Source organism: Sceloporus undulatus, chromosome 2 (genome assembly GCF_019175285.1).
Source record: "Sceloporus undulatus isolate JIND9_A2432 ecotype Alabama chromosome 2, SceUnd_v1.1, whole genome shotgun sequence".
Classification (NCBI taxonomy): domain Eukaryota; kingdom Metazoa; phylum Chordata; class Lepidosauria; order Squamata; family Phrynosomatidae; genus Sceloporus; species Sceloporus undulatus.
In genome coordinates, this window is record NC_056523.1 from 154,219,319 (window position 1) to 154,236,633 (window position 17,315).

Sequence of the window (17,315 nt, forward strand, 5' to 3'; positions counted from 1 at the left end):
TGTTGAAATTGTCTTTATTGTATGGGGGGGTTGATATGGGAGGTCAGCCTGACTTTAAACATCATGCTAGAATTTCCTCTAAATAATGAACTAAGACCTAACTCCAGTATTACATGATTGGATGTTTACTAGCATAACAAGATTTCCCCCCTTCCCCTCTGCTTCCCCGACAAGTGGAACACAGAAAAACACTCCCATACCCAATATACCTTTTCACCACCCCATATCTTATCCTTCAACTATCCTGATTTGGCAGGGACAGTTCTGATTAATACTTTGTCATCCCACTTTTCAACTGTTTTTAAATTGTCCCAGTTACTCTCTCCTCCTCCTCCTCCCACTTTCCCCATTTGTCATTAGTTTACTTCTCTTGCTGCAAACTGAATTTAATGTGCAAAAGTCATGTGAACTCAGTTAATTCAGGGTGGGGGAGCAGGGAGCAACAATCTTGCCTTTTCTGGTTGCTGTTGTGTGCCTTCAAGTCATTTCCGACTTATGGTGACCCTAAGGTGATCCTATCACAAGGTTTTCTTGGCAAGTTGCTTCAAAAGGGGTTTGCAATTGCCATCCTCTGAGGCTGAAGGAGTGTGACTTACACAAGGTCACCCAGTTGGCTTACAAGGCTGAGACAGGATTCCAACTCTGGTCTCCAGAGTCATAGTCCAACACTCAAACCACTACACCCCACTGTAGTAGGAACTGTAGGCTCAGGAGAAAGCAAAGTGCTGCAGCCTAACCTAGCTTATCTGTTCTTCTTCATTAATAACGTTTGCCATCTTTGACCATACTCTTATGTTGCTTGGCCACACCTGTCCCAGTTTCTATCTGTGAAATGTTGAAGGGTATGTGACTGTCATTACTTCTGGTTGCCATTTTGGCCAGAAAAAGAAGCTATTTTGGCATACTCTCAGGCAAGTCCAATCCGTGATAGAATTGGCTCCCAGCTCCTATGCTGTTTCCTACCCCTGTGGTAGAGAAAAGGTGGGAAAACTGTGTCCTTGGATCCATGTGGAGCAATCCAAGGCTGATTTGTGACCCCCGGTCTCTTCAGACTCCTGGGCAGCCCCTTTTCTGGCCCAAAAGGAAAGGGATAAATTATCTCTCCTAGGTACCTCCAAGAGTAGTAGTAACCTTTTAAATAGGTTGCAAGCTGTTTCCAGCCTGTTTTGTTTTGAGGATGGGGGAGGTGTCCATGTGGCCCTTGAAGGCTTTTAAAGGCAGAAAGGTGGCCCATAACCCACTCTTCCAGTTGTCTACGTCTGCAGTAGAGGGAAGAAACAGAGCTCTCTGGCTGTCATTCATAACATGCTTCTTTGATATTCAATGGGCCTAATATACGAATCACCAATTTGCATAGTTTGTATACTAACCACAAATCGGTTATTGGCCATGTTCTTTATGCTTGAAATAATACAATATTTCTTACTGAAGATAAAATGGCAGGTCTGGTGTCCTCTAATAAAATATATTTATTACTGCACAAAAGAATATTATCACTCAAACTATGCTTCTGCTAGTTTATCTATATTGTACTATATTATTTCATATCCCACATTTATTTTATCCAACCTTTCTTCCAGAAACCAAGGCAGCTCACATCATGATTTTTTTAAAGGCACAGTTCAAAGTACAGTGAGTTATAATATTCTTCTAAATACAAAGCACATGATGACAATGGTGGCTTGTTGGGCTGGTGTTATGAATTGAAGTGTAGTTTTGTGGTCCCAGCACCGCCCTGAGTGACATTTGTTCATTTTCACTGCACCCCAAATGGATAAGAAGAAAAACTGAGTAGTTATTCATGCAAAGGTACAGTTGGTGCCAGAAAAGATATTTGAAGATCAGTTTGGTAGATGTGTGGGAATCCAGACTGATGTTGTGTGCCTTTAAGTCATTTCTGACTTACGGCAACTCTCAGGCAAATTTATCACAGGGTTTCCTAAGGCTGAGTGTGACAGGGTCACCCAGTGAGGAAGGGGACTATTTTTAATGAAAAATTAATGGATACATTTTTGAGTTATTCTTAAGAAAATTTACTACTTTGTGGGAATTGGAATGGAGTTATCTCCCCTCAAATGGACTCAACCTCTGAGAAAGACATTAAGACTACACAAGGTAAATTGCTGAATACTTTTGTTTTTTAAGGGCAGGTTAATTGACAGTTTGAGCTTTGTTGATGCATGGAGATTTAAATATGGGGCTGCCAAAGAATATAGTTTTTGTGAAAGATTCTTTTTCAAGAGTGTATGTTTCTGATTTAAAAGACTTTTGTGAATTGAATTATTAAAATGGAGAATTTACCTAAGATTTTTTTAAAAATCATAACCCAGTGATGTTAATTTTAAAGAGGAAAATAAGTTTTTCTATTAGGAGATTGAATGAATCTCTTCTCCAGCATGAAAAGATTGTAGGGAAATGTAAAAAAGAAACAAAGAATCCTTTCAGCATAACATAGGTAGAGGCACAGATATTAGAATTATACAGGATACAAGTGAAGAGTTTATAAGAGGATGTTTTATACAACAGAATATGGAGCTAGGGGGAAAGAGATAAGAAAAATACAGTTCGTTTTGGAGAAGATAAGAAGAAAAGAAGAGGAATTAAAGAAATCCCCTTTGGAAATGAGGATAATTCATCAAAATAAGATTTTTGAGACAGTTGTCCATGACAACAGTGAGTGACATAAAGAAAAGGATGCAAAAAAATAAATAAAAATAAATGGGATATGACTCACATATTAATTGAGAGAGAAAAGAAAGAAAAAGCTAATATTAACAGGACAAAAATGGAAAGAGACCATTGATGATAATGTAAAGCTCCAAAAGGCCTTTTGTATTGTAATGGTAGAGGAATATTTAGATAAATAAAATTCACTGCTGATTTCAAATTTTCAGATACAGATGTTGAATGCTTCTAGAACTGTAAGAGAAGCATTTGAAGGGATTAACAAGATTAAAACTGGTAAAGTACAGGGCTGGATGGTCTATCTGCTGTTTACTATAAATGCTTCTGAGGAAGAGCTCTTATTGTCTTTACTGCAAACTTTGAATTTGAATCTACTAAATGAGATGATCCCTGAGACATGGAAAGAAGCAACTATGGAATTAATCCTGAAACAGGGTCAAGATTTGGCATTAACAAAGAATTACAGACCTATTGCATTTCTGAATAATGACTACAAAATTCTTTCAGTGGTTTTGGGATAAAGATTGAAAAAAATCTAACAAGATTTTATTCATAGAGACCAATGAAAAGACTTTTACTGAAAAGACAGTTATGAGATAATACCAGCTGTATTTTGTACATTTTGAAGTATCTAGAAAGGCATCATGAAAAAAAAGAAGGCCTTGTTATTTTGGGATGTTGAAGCAGCCTTTGACAATTTGAATTGGGTCTTCTTATTTAGAACTTTAGAAAAGATGAGTTTGAGTAATACCTTTATAACTTGAACTAACGTGATTTTTTTAAATGCAGAAGACATGAATTACTGCTTAATGGTGAGTTAGCAAAACCATGTGAAATACAAAAAGGTACAAGAATGGCCACTCTCTCCTCTTAGTTTTATTTTACTCTTCAATAGGACTGTAAGAGGATGGAAGAATTAACAGTATTAAAATTAAAAAGAAATATTGAAATTAAGGGCATTTGCAGATGATTTAGTGATTTTGTTGGAATAATCACATGGGGAAATATAGATGTGTTGTTAGAAAAAGTTAAAATAATTTGGATAGTTGGCTGTATTTAAGATTAATAAGCAAAAGATGAAGGTGTTCACAAAAAAGGAGAAAAATATAATTGATGGACAAATTAGGTTTTTCAAATTGAGAAAAATGTGAAATATTACTATATGAACTGTATGTTATTTTAGAACAATTAGGCCAAGACATTAAATGAAATTATGAAAAACTTGCATAGTGAAACTGAAATGAATGTTTTGCCAAGAATGCTGTTTCTCTTTCTGGCAATATAAGTTTTGACTAATGATGAGCAATTCAAGCAGTGGCAGAAAGAACTATGGAAGTGTATATGGCAAGGGGGAAAACAAGGGTTAAATTTAATCTTTGTAGGAAGTGTGAACAACAAACTGGGGTGTTCCATCAAATGTGGTGGACCAGTAAGAAAGCTAAGAAATTCTGGTGTCAAATACGAGATGGTTTGATACAGGAGATTTTTAAGAATAATCTTCAATTAATACCTGAATTGTTTTTATTGGGATTGATGGATGACCAGATGGAAAAGGAATATGGAAGATTGCTACAATATATGACCACAGCAAAAAAATATTGTATGTGCTGAAATGGAAAAATACAACCAAGGAAGAATGGCTTTTGAAACTGACTGAGCTGAAAGGGACAAGTTATCTATTTTGATTGGAGAAATTAATTGGTGACATTTTTGAAGGAACAGGAACCTTTTGTTATATTTTTGTAGAAAAATGAGGATAATATGTTGATGGTAGGTTTGCATATTAGTAGAATTAGTTAATGCAGATGAAGTATATGTATATTGTTTTAGCTAGAGATGTACAATTTTCTATTTTGTGTATAACCATCATTAAGAAAGCCAGAAGTCAATGTAAATTTTTCTTTGCTTGTTTGTTTCTCTTTGTTTTTTCTCTCTCTTTTTGTTCTGTTTATGTACTGTGTTTTTCTTTCTTTTAATGTATTGGAAAGTTCTTAATAAAAAATATCTTTAGAAAAATATACCCCTCCTAGCAACGTCTTCAGACATCAAATCCAGGAATCCTTTTCAACATCTTCTCTTTCTCTACAGCCACTAAGTTCCTGTTGTGGTTTGGTTTTGTGTCATGTCTTGCTTGGCTCCATCACACACTTCTGTGTCTTATTTTGGGAATCTGGGAGGGAAAAGTCGGCCAGAGAGCCAGGAAACACTGAGGAGACTCTGGAAAGCCCAGGGTGAGAATTTGCCATTGGCTGAGGAAACTGTGACTTAGAATTGAGGTCATCATAGCACCTCCATTGAGCTGTCCTATTTTTCAGCCACCAAGGGCTGGCTGCCAATCTCTTTGCCTAATAAAAACATATGATCCTCTGTTGTTGGTTATGGTTACATACTTCTGTTCTTTTTTATGAACCCAAGAGGGTTGTTTTTCTAATGAAAACAAGAGTTACCCCTTGAGCCAAGGCAGTGTATACTGGGAAATATGAGTGATTGTAGTGGATCTGTCAAGCAGAGCAACTGATGCCCTGAGCCGAAGGTAACAGCTCAGCAGCCCATTCCACCCTATATACAAGATCTAGCAGAGAAAGAAATCAAAATTAGTCTTCATTGTAAGGTATATACAAGTATTTTTAATCATTAATACTTGTACATACTCAACACAGTTTTATCTTCTTGAGGACAGTAAGAAAAGAATATTACATGATATCATAGATTTGGAGCATCTCACCCAGCGAGGTTCTTATCACACATGCTTCATGGAGGACAAGCAGAGAAAGAGAGAGAGGTGTAAGAGCGGACAAGACCCAGAGAACCAAGGAAGGTTATGTGGTGCATGAAGAGGGTGGGTGTGAATAAATGAACAAATACGTTGGTACCACAGATACACTGTGCCTAAACTCCTAGGACTTTATTACGCGGAGCCCTTACTGTGGGTAGTACATTCTTGAAGTGTTTCTGAAGCACAAAGGTGTAATCATCCAGTGTACTTCGAAAACATCATTGAGGCATCCTGCTTCTCTCCCTTTGTTGAAGCTTTCATGGAGAAGCCATTTTTTTCAATAACAGAAGGTCCTGTTATTACAGAAATGGCTGCTCCACAGACGATTTGTCGATGGGAGAAGAGCGGGGCACGCTTCAGTGACACTTCAGAAGTGCAACCGGCTATCCCACCTCCATGCTTCTGAAGCGTTTGGGCAATGATTGCAGCATGGTAAGTGCCTCGTATGATAATTCCCCTAGAAAATGACATATAATCTAACTACCAGTGAGTTTAGGCATGCAAAGGTTCTAATTCTAACAGTGTTTCCTCCTTTTGCTTTCTACCACACAGTGAATCAATCTCACTCGCTTTTTAAAAAAAAATTGTACTCTCCCACACCAATAAATGCACCCCTCCTCTCTCTGCTGAGTTATTTGCCCTAGCCTTTTTGCGATTCAATTTTCACACTCATTCAAAGCATGTCTGTTGCCAAACTAAAGCTCATTACAATCGTGTTTTCCATTTGCAATGTCATGAAATCATGAAATTGAGTAAGTTCACAACAGTATTTATTCTTGCATTGGGGAGTGGGGAATTACACTTAAATTGCACACTCACCAGCTGACCTGCTCATAGGTAGGCTTGCTTTCTTCACCATTGAACTTTCATGTACATAATAGAGATGAATGCTCTTAGAATAAACTTTCCAGAAGAAGACTTCCATTGTGGGTTGGGTCAAACTAGCACAGCCAAGGACAACAGAGTAGATTAACATTTTCTTTGAGGTTCTTTTGGCAATTAAAGAGTCTTGAAAGCACAGCTTTTGAAATGTTGTTACAGAGAAATTTCCCCTTCTTCAGCTCGGGGGGGGGGGGGGGCAACAATTATATTTCTTCCTTACTTACAGAAATACCAAGGGGGAAATTCTGTCTTCTTCCATTATGGCAGTCATTCCTCACAACCTCATGGTCACTATTCCACAAAATGTAAAGAAAAATGGAGGACCTTAAATGTCCTACATGTTGGGCTAAATTTTATCCTACAATTGTCCTATATTTTGGTCTAAATTTTGTCCTACATTTTGTCCCGGTTTTTAGTAGAGAATTATGGCAACCCTAGCTAGGGAGGACAATACTTCTCCCCTCCTCTCTTCTTCCCCTGCTGAGTTAACTGAATGCAAATTACTTTTGCATTTTTAATTGCAACAATTGAAAGTAAGCCAGGGACAGAGAGGCAAAGATAAACTAGGCTATTTTAAAAGCAGCTGAAAAGGTGGGACAACAGAGGGTTAATTGGGACTATTCCTGCCAAATTGGAACAGTTGGAGGGTATGCTAGCCCAACACTGGCTGTCCAATAGTTCTATGGGGCCTTAAGCAGATTTCTCGCCTAACCTGTTTATACATAAAGATGCCGGGGCCTGATTCTTTGCCAGGCAAAACAATTGCACTGCCCAAAGCTATTCCCCAAAAACTGTTATTATTACCAGAGTGGTAAATATATTGCCTCTATAGTACACTGAATTTGTGTTATAGCTTAAGTCCAATGAGTTTGAAAAGAAAATACTTCTGTGGGGTTACTGTCACATGCCAGAATAAGATTTATATTACTCATGTACCAGACTAGCTGTGGTACAGAAGGACGCTGTCAGGCCAGTGCTGGCTATGCAAAACCTGGGTCTCAATCTGCAGTGCAGCATTGTAAGTATTCCTCCTTTTCATCTTTCTTTCTTTAGATCTTACAGGCTCATGATTCATTAGCTTTGGAGTAAACAGCTCAGTCCAAGACCAATCTGCCATTTACTGTGTAAGCAAGAAATATTTGCCAAGAGCTGATATGTTTGATTATATCAGGAAAATATTTTCCCCTTCCAGACTTCCAACCCCAGAAGCAGTGCTTTCAAGGGAATCATGCAACAGATTCAGCTACATGACTCATCAAGTTACAAAAACAAAACAAAACCCACAACAGTTATGGACCAGACCTGAGGTGTTGAGCAATTTCTTATAAAAGGTATTTGTCAGTTGCTTTTGTAATGAAACTTTTTGTTAGATTTTCTTTTCAATCCTGGCTATTCTCTATGTATCAGGTAGTGACAGGTTGTCACACTCTGTTATTGTTGGATTGATTGTGGTGAAAGGCAAAAGACACCTCAACACAGGCAACACCCATAGAAATAACCACAGGCATGGCCTCAAGCACTGAAAGTGCAGCAGAGAGAAGCAGAACCAAAAAGGTTTGATATTCAGTGAACAGGAAGAGGAGTGATATTTGAAGATGTTTGGCTCACCTTGTCTGAATCATGGAGACATCAACACTGTCATGAGCATTTCCCAGGTAAACAAGATCCTGAAATTTGGATTACGTACAGTCCAAAAAATTACAATTATTAGAAAATGCTAAAAACATTACATTTGTATACAATTTCCTCAATACATGAAAAAGTGGGTGTCTCAAAGGATTCCCCTATATGCTGATGATATCTTCAGATAATTCAAAAAGTAAAACATTTAGTACATAAAAAGCACAAGACACAATGAGTTCATTTAGACTTTCATTGTTATCTCCCACTCTGTTTTAGCTAGTCTTATTTTAGACTATTTTATTTTGTATCCCACTTTATTAAATTTGCTTTAAATTAGTCTGTGTCTTTTTTAACCCCCTATTTAAGTGTGACTCAGTTTTATCTTTGTATATATCCTGACATTTTGATATTTTTTATCTTGTATTTTATACATTGTAATTTTGTAACTGTATTTAGTATTCTATTGATATGGTCAGCTGATGGATCAATAAACTTGTTGTTACATTTGAATCATTTATCTCTTTGTCAAAGGAGTAAACATCTTAGAAATCTCTCTCTTCCCTGCTTTTACGAGCTCCAGAAATATATGTTTCCATGCTGTCTCCCATAACAACTTCACTTTGAAGTTATTATTCCCCTGACAGCAGACTGCACCCATCATAATAAGAATAGGAATGATTAGTACATATGTAGTGTAATCCTCAAATCCGAACCAAGGGTTATATTACAAAGGCAAGGGCCAAATATGTTTCACATGAAATTATATTTTCACAGTATCAAATATCTGGGGCAGGAAGAAGCATGGTGGCCAGAAAATGTTGCTGATGGAAATTTTAGATGAACAATAGCTGAAAGGGCCCATGTTTCCCATTCATGGTCTAGGGGCTAATTTCTTTCTTTTATTCTGTTTTTGCAAAATTGAGGCTCTCATTTTGATACTAAGGTTCCCCCTGCTCCCAACATCACATACACACCTGAGATGATGGAGGTAATAATATTTATTCTGATCATGGGCTCATGTACATTGACTAGAATACTCCTGACTGTTCTTGGAGAATTCTGCCCCCAGACCTCACCCTGATTAACTCCCCCCCCCCATTACCTCTGCACTCTGTAATGATGCCATGTGGATGCTGACACACATGTCCCACTGTGTTGCCCTGAGCTACTGCCACTAGAGCAAATTACTGCCTCTCAGGTCAGAAAATAGGTGCCCGATGTCAATCACTTGTCTGGGTGCTTCACTGTGACTGCAGAGGAAGCAACTCGCTCCAGCAGTGTCTATGCCAGGTGGCACAGTGGGATGCATGTGTAAACAGCCCCCCAGTGTCACTACAGAATGGTTTGGATTTCCTGCAAAATCCAGAGCAAAAGGTGAGCTTTTTGTAGTCGGGGATAGTGCAGATTCTGTGCAGAATTGGCCTTGTAGACAGACTGCAGTGAGGGTGGGGGGAAATCGGTTTAATTGGCCTGTGTAGACATGCTCCAAGATACACAGCAGCAATAACAAACTGAGAAAGTTCTCTCCAAAGCTTAAGTTTCCACTTTCTCCCGTAAGTCTGAATGTGTCAGCACAATGCTGTATTTTATGTGTAGCCTTGAATTACACATGGATGTGGCCTCTTGACATCTCCTGGTAGCTGCATCCTTCATTTCCATTGCTGGTTTATATTTACTATAAATGTTTATATGCCACCCATCAAATGACACACTTAAACTAGTAAGCATTAAAGTGTTTAAACTGTCAGATTAAAACAGATGTGAATTACACAAAATTACATATCCACAGTACAAGCATAACCATTTCTATTGCTAAAGCATAGCAAACAGAGAACATTGCAGTAAAAAAATATTTCAGGTAGTGGCAAGCAGATTCCTGTGATTCATTTTATCTTGAAAGACAATCAGCAGGGAAGTGCAAGATACAATCCCAGCTTCTCAAACAGCCAAATAATATAAGGCACCCTTTTTCACAGTAACAGTTGCAGCAAGTAATAATTCACATATTTGTCATTGTAATAGATATGAATCCCTTAATAGGATGCAGCTGTAATGTTTTAGCAATCCCATCCCAAGCATTCATTTCAATTCAGCAGTTTTAGACCAAATGTAATACCAACCCCTCAAACAGCAAATTCAGCTGGTGAGTGCCAAAAGACTGTAGCCAAAATAAGACCACTGTGAAACAGAAAGGTGGTATTAGCATGCTGAGAGGGGTGGAGCACTCTGTAAGGTTTGAGGAGTGATACAACTTGGAGAGGAATTAGGGGCACCACTCCAGACATACATATACACACAGAGAGAAATTGCCAAATGAGTTCTGACCACACGTAGTGGCCACTACATTTTGAGTGTCTATGAAGCAGAGTGGGGGAAGAGAAAGCATTTAGAAAACTAGGATGGGATAAGCAGACTAGCACAAGCCCAAGACATTTTGCCACCAGGGTTGCAGTACAGCCTGGACACTGTTCTGAATGTGGGCCACATGTACTCCCCCCAGCTGTTTGGGGGGCTAACTGCCCCCTCCCTGGGCAAAAGCTAGTCTAAATATTTTGGTACACATTAGAAAATCTCACATATCCCATATGTTTAGTTTAATATAATAAACTAAATAACTAGTAATGTCCTCCCCTGCAATGACACCTCGAATTAGGCAGCTGAGGCAAAGATTCCCCTCTGCCTTGTGATATAGCCAGTCCTGATAATGGTTCCTAAATATGGGTCCCCAGCTGACATTGGACTTCATTTCCTAGAACTGGTCATTAGCTAGGATGGCCAATGACCAGAGATTCTGAAAGCTGTAGTCCAAAGATATCTGGGAACCCAGCATTACAAATGTGTGAGTATAGTCTTCTGGAGTTCAATCTGGCTAACTACCTTGAAAAGAAGGGTGTTCATCCTGGGCAACAGTTCACTTCAAGCATCTGAGGAAATAGACCAAATCTACAAAAACATATGCTACAACTTAATTTGCACAGTTAGTCTCAAAGACTACAAGATCCTTTTGTATAGCTTCAACAGAAACACTTCGTGCATTAACATTTTGTAGTTCTTAGTTCATTAACACCACAGAGAAAAAAGAACAGTTTCCAACATCAGCCTTTCCCCCCTGCCAAAACATATAATCCTGTGACCTAAACTCAGATGCTTACTAAGGTTGGCTGTGAAAAACCAAGACCTCCAAGAACCATTTTGTTCCTCACACACTAATAAAAGTTTAAAACATTCATATAAATTCATGCTTCTTAGCCATGCTCTAAAAGAAAACATTTTGAAATTTCTTCTGGACAGAAGGTTGAAATGCAGGATATGTCCTGAAAATGAGGACGTCTGATCACTCTGGAATGGGACCTTGACTGCATGGCAAACAAAAAACAAAAAACCTGTGCTCACTTTGACATAAGTGCTGTCTGTTTCCATGATGCATAGCAACATCTGGTAAAATATTGCAAATTAGCAAAGTTGTGGAAAACCCCAAGGTTAGTGCAGGGTTTTGTGCCATGTGCACTGAGCAGCATGGGGAAGGGGGATGGCCTATCCCTGGAACTACTGCTCTATCCCTTACCTGCAGGCCTTGATAGATAGGCCTCCTGGTACGCCATCACTTCTCTAGAGGTTGGGCTCGCCCATGCGACCAATGAGGAGATAGGGCAGAGGATCCCCCTGATTACATAGTGAGATAGGAACATGGCAGCAGTGGCTCGAAGGATAAGGGGTGGCTGACCTTACCCATGCAGTGGTCTGATATATGTAGCCACCATCATGGCCAATCTGGGGTCAGTTCCAGAGCATAATGCTCTGGACTAGCCCCATACCTACCAGCCATTGCAGACAAGGCCTTGGTCTGTTTTTGTAACTTTGTAACCACTTGTAACACCTGAAGGAAGATGCCTTGATGCACAAATTACCTTTTGCTAATGTAAGATTAGTTGCTTAGGATAAAAGCTTTTCTTTTCCTTATTTTCCACTCTCTCTTCATGTGCCTTTGCTTGTTGTGTGCATACATATGTGTATAGGATTTTCATCTCCCACAGGAGGGGGAGAGAAGGCTCTGCAGAGGTGGGGAAAATGCAAGTTAAACGCTTCAGCAACTCCTGTGAAGATACTAGTGAGTCTTGTGAGTGAATTAGTGGTAGTGGCAGTGCATAGAATTTGGGGGACCTCTCACCCACTCAAGAGCAGCAGAAGGGCCAGAGCCCATTACAGCATTTGACATTTTTCCAGGTTTCTGCAAGGTTCCTGCATGCACAGTTCAAGTTGTTCCATAACGTTATCTTGCTGTAATAATCATCCCAGCAGGGAGGGACAAAGTAGGAATGGACTCACTGCATGCAACCAAGCACAATTCATTTGAGATATGCTAAGATTCTTCCAAATTCTGGCTTAATGTTGCATGACAATGTGACCAATGCTTTAAAAAATATGAGTTCAGTGCAGTAAGTATACAGACTTGGTCCTCTGGAATTATGCACTCACTTTTACAGAACTTTTGCTTAATATGCTATTATTTCCAGTTTGTTTAAATGACTAAACCTTGAGAATTGTGCACTTCCCTATCTGTTTAAGGGACCAGTACTTCTTTCTTTTCTTTTCTTTTCTTTCCAAATTACTTGTGGAAAATTGCTTGTGAAAGAATCCACAAACCTCTGGACTCTCGACTCTGAGCTTGGTATGTTCTTAGAAAAAGCCTTCCTTAGGTGTAACAAGGTGATCTTTGGTCCAAGATAGTTAAAATCTGTAACCAAAGACTGAAGGGGAAAACCTTGATGTTTCCATTTTAAAAATATTAATATATGCTGTATTCACAGCTGGGAATCATGTGCATCGTCTTATTTACTGAAGGCACAGTCAGAACTGTGCATATAGCGTGGTTTTGAAAGGTGCTTTGCTCTAAACAAGCTTTACTGCTTTTCTTTCACTCTGAAAGCATCTCAGCATGCTGGCCAAGTAATTATTGTCCTGCCAATATGTTTTCATCATCATAAGTATAATGAATATTTGCAAAATGCTTTGAAGCTGAAAAGAGGATGTCAACATGTACAGCAATAACAACTAGAAGCATGGGGCCTACAGGTTTTGTTTTGGTTTATGCAGCTCTGAGACATAAAATCTGAGAAGAAAAAGATTACTTATTTATTAAACCTGAGGCTTATTGAAGAATATTAAGGCTCTCAGGCCCTATTCAGGCACCAAATGGGTACAGTGAACACATACCTTCTAACATTTCACAGATAAAAACCTGGACATGTGTAGCCAAGCAACATCAGACTGTGGCTAAAATGACAAAATTACTAACAAGTAATAAAACAGAAGTTAGAAAAGGCTGCAGCAGTTTGATTTTGCCTGAGCCTACTAGGAAGGGAAAGATTGTGCTCCCTCCTCCCCCCCCCTCTGCCATGACTTTGAACTTGTACTTTGAAATTAGTTTGCAGCAACTGAAGTAAGCTGAGGACAAAGGGGGGAAGTGGAAGGAAGAGAGAGAAATTGGAACATTTAAAAGCAGCTACAAAGTGGGTAGAGGATTAATAGGGACTGTCCCTGCCAGATTGGGATATTTATGAAGTACATATATGCATGTGTGAAGAATAAGGAAAGGGCTTAGAAAAGTTATGGTTTGAATGACAGCTCACAGCTACTCCCAATTACTTCAACTGTCAATCTGTTTCCACACCCAATTCAACATTTCTTTAAATGCCTTCAAAGGGGATGGTCCTCTGTCAAGTAGGATGTAGAAAAGCAAAATGTTAAAGGGCAAAATAAATAAGCACCCATTGTATATGGGGGGAAAGGGCCAGTGCCTATTTTAGTTAGGGGGTATTTTCTTTTATATATATATATATATATATATATATATATATATATATATATATATTGTGCAAAGCCAAATTACATCGTAAGGCTCTCAGTTACACAATGTTCTAACATTACAGCAATAAGAAAAAAGAGGACAAAAAAAGACAGAAATCCTTACTTGTAAATTTCAATAAAAGCAGACAAAACAGCTGAATGTAAGTCAATGTGTAAGTTGCATCGATACATCATCCAAGTGTTATTAAATCATCAATCTATTGGATCACAGGTAGGGATGTGTTATCTTTCCAATACTGGAGTATCCGGTTTTAGCAGTCAAGAGAGCACAAAGGATCCATTTCTGCTGACCATGTGTTAAGTTTGAAGATATGGGTAAATAGTTTAAAAGAATGAGTCCAATGAGGAAAGTCAGCACAACACCTGAGATAGGTGAGGAAGGAAGGCAACCGCATCAAGGTCCAGCAATAGTACCAGTTGCCATTATCAAATGAAATTGTGGTTACCTTTTTGCTCATCAGAGAAGCCAGTACGCTGTTATAGCACTATCATTCCATTTTAACTGCTATGGTTGCCTTCTGTGGCATCCTGCCATTTGCAGTTTAGAGACATGCATTTAGACTTCTCAACCAGAGAGGCTTAGGCTTCACTGCACTACAAATCATAGCAGTGAAAGTGGAATAATGGTGCTATAGCACTGTAGTGTGATATGGTTAATGCAAGTAGGCATCCAGATTAGTGATTCTGTTCCTTTGTTCAAGGAGAGACAGAAAACCTGACCCTGCTGAGATAATAAATAACTTCATTTAGATATGTTTGTTAATCATCTTAATGGCCTAAATGTTAGGAAGGTGTGTGTGTCTGTGTATCTGCTACATAAATACAGCTCATTTTTCTAGGTGAATGCCCACTCTGTGTACCTGCCTAAAATTTCCAATTTGTATTCCCCAGAGTCTGGGTTTTTTGGCAAACAGAGGTTACCATACTGTTGTGAATGTTGCCAAGAGCATTAAAAGCCAGGTGGCAAGTAGAAATCCAACATATAATGGCTAGAATAATAGGTACTAGCTTCCACAGCCATATCCCTTTCAAGTACTCCACATTTCTCCTGTTTCAAGAGCAATATCTATCATTTTCCTTTGGAATGAAGGCCAACTTTTCTTTCACTTGCTAGCAATACAGTCACTAAAACTGCTCAGCAGCAGACATCACTCACCAACTAAAAACATATCACATTTTATCCCATTTTACAGAATACACATGCTGCTCATAAATTCTTCTCAGCACCTTCAGTTCTGAATATTTAAAGAAGCAATTGAAAAGGATATGTGTGCTGGATTTGTCAAACATGATGAGAGATGCATGTAAGTGTATTCTGGTACCTGTATGTAAAATGCAACACAGAACAGCACATTGGGTGCTTACAGTTGAGGATGTGATCAAACTAGTGAGGGAAATGATAAAATACTTTGTTAATGTTAATAAACCCACACTATAATCCACAATTATTAAGGTATCACCATAGAACATATACTCTACACTATAATGAATATAGCAGGCTACATCACAGAAGGTGGAAGGGAAAGTTCTGGAAGGTTCTGTTGAGTGGTTTGACATGGTGTTCTAGGAAGCGTCAGTTGGTTCAGAATCACAAGGCCATATGCATCAGAAGGAAGGTTCTCCGGTTCTTTTAGCTGTTGAAGGCTGATAGCTTTGTCTTAATTACCATCATGTCATTTTGCTTGCTTCCGTGGAGATTTTGAACTGAATTCAACCATCACCAAAAAGTCTGGTGAGGTCTATGTGAGAGAGGGAAGAAACAGGGAACAGGAAAGAAAGAATATGTCTCTCTTTTTCTGGCAACAATGGCTAGTACTTTGGAGGCCAAAGATCTAGCACAGGGGTAGGCAAACTTGTGGCCCTTCAAATGTTGTTGGACTACAGTTCCCATCATTACTCACTACTGGCTATGTGAAATAGAGTTGATGGGAGTTGCAAACCAACCACATTTGTAGGGCACAACTTGCCCACCCTTCTCGGTGACTGTGTTTTTGAGGAGTGACTAAAGAAGGTGCCATCCTGAACGCTTATAACTTTGGATAGATTAGGCCCTGATGTGTACTGTACCTGAAACCCAAAGTAGAATCGTGTTTAGAAGATTTCATGAATAACAACCAAAATAAGCAATCATTTTCAAAAGCACCAAGTAATCAGAAACTCCCTCTTCTCTAGCCAGAGCATGGAAAGTAATTTGCTTTTCAAAAATAATTTGTTCCTGCTTCTCATTACAGTTTTTGGGGGGAGGGAGGAGACCCATTCTTGTTACTTATTAGAATTAGAAAGGTAACACATTTAATTGCTTTCCTATTTATTTTTTTGAGAGAGCAAGAAACAAATTGAAAAATTCCAGTTAAAAAAATCTCTAAAATGCCCTTTAATAATAACTTTCAAATGCAAAAGCAAACTTTTACTGCTTACTACACAGTAACATCACTCTTACTCATTACATTATTTTTGTAATGGGATTTCATTACACCTGCGTTACCCAAAAAGCATCTCATTTCAAGTAATCACATCATTTGTAACTTATTATTTCCATGTTTGGCCTCTAGCCTACAGGCAAATGCTAAGCATTTATCACAACTCCATGGAACAGGAAAGCCTTCAGTTTAACAAGAACAGCTAGTCCAGACACACATGACCCTTGAACACATACTTTTATATATGACAACTAATGCTAGCTCTGTCATAGATTGGGACTAACACCAGTGACTTTATCAGATGTCCTTGCTATTCTCAACATTATCACCATCAGAATCTTCTGGCACCATACAGACAGGTCAAAATAAAGCTGCTTTGGGTCACTTGGGAGGTATGCTGTTTACATGATGCATGCGTCCTAAGAGTCCGGAAGCTGCACTAAAGCTGTGCACCAGTCCTTAGGACTGGATCGTGGCTTTGGTGCGGCTTCTGGGCTCTTAGAACGCATGCATAATTTAAACACCATACCTCCAAAATGACCCGAAGCAGCATTATTTTGGCCTGTCAGTATGGAGCCTCTGTTTAGAAACACAAAGCCTTCAACTTTCATTGAAAGAGCTAAAAGCAAGAATTTAAAGCAATGAAACAGTTACAAAATATAGTATTAGAACAGCACTGTCATACGGTGTTATGAAAATGTTCTTATGTACAGAAGGGAGGGGTACAAATACCATAAATAAATAAATAAATCCCTTAATAAAACAGAACCATGATGTGGACTTATTAATTCTCCCAGAGCAGGTAAGTTCAATGGCAAATAAGGCACCAATTCATATATCCAAGCCAATCTTAGGCCTGTTACAGACGGGCCTTAAAGTGCGCGTTCCACGCGTGTTAGGGTTAGAAAGGGGCATCCTTTCCGGACGCCATCAATCCTAGCACGCGTGGAGCGTGCACAAAATAGCGTCAACCATTCCACACGGCCACCACCATTACGATGTCACGACCACACCGCCTCTATATGGGGCAGCACAGACGTGACGTCGTCACGCCGCGCCAG

General features: G+C 38.9%; 2 protein-coding genes across 2 annotated transcripts in view; one reads left to right on the forward strand and one right to left on the reverse strand.

Moving 5' to 3' along the window:
- MAP2K6 (mitogen-activated protein kinase kinase 6) overlaps window positions 1-17,315 on the reverse strand; it is a 1,063,669-nt gene that overhangs the window by 458,079 nt on the left and 588,275 nt on the right. The window lies entirely within an intron of this gene.
- Window positions 15,545-17,315, forward strand: part of LOC121921527 — a 36,255-nt gene continuing 34,484 nt past the window's right edge. The window contains exon 1 of the mRNA XM_042449741.1: window positions 15,545-15,566. The gene's annotated coding sequence lies outside the window, so the exon portion shown is untranslated. The remainder of the gene's footprint in view (window positions 15,567-17,315) is intronic.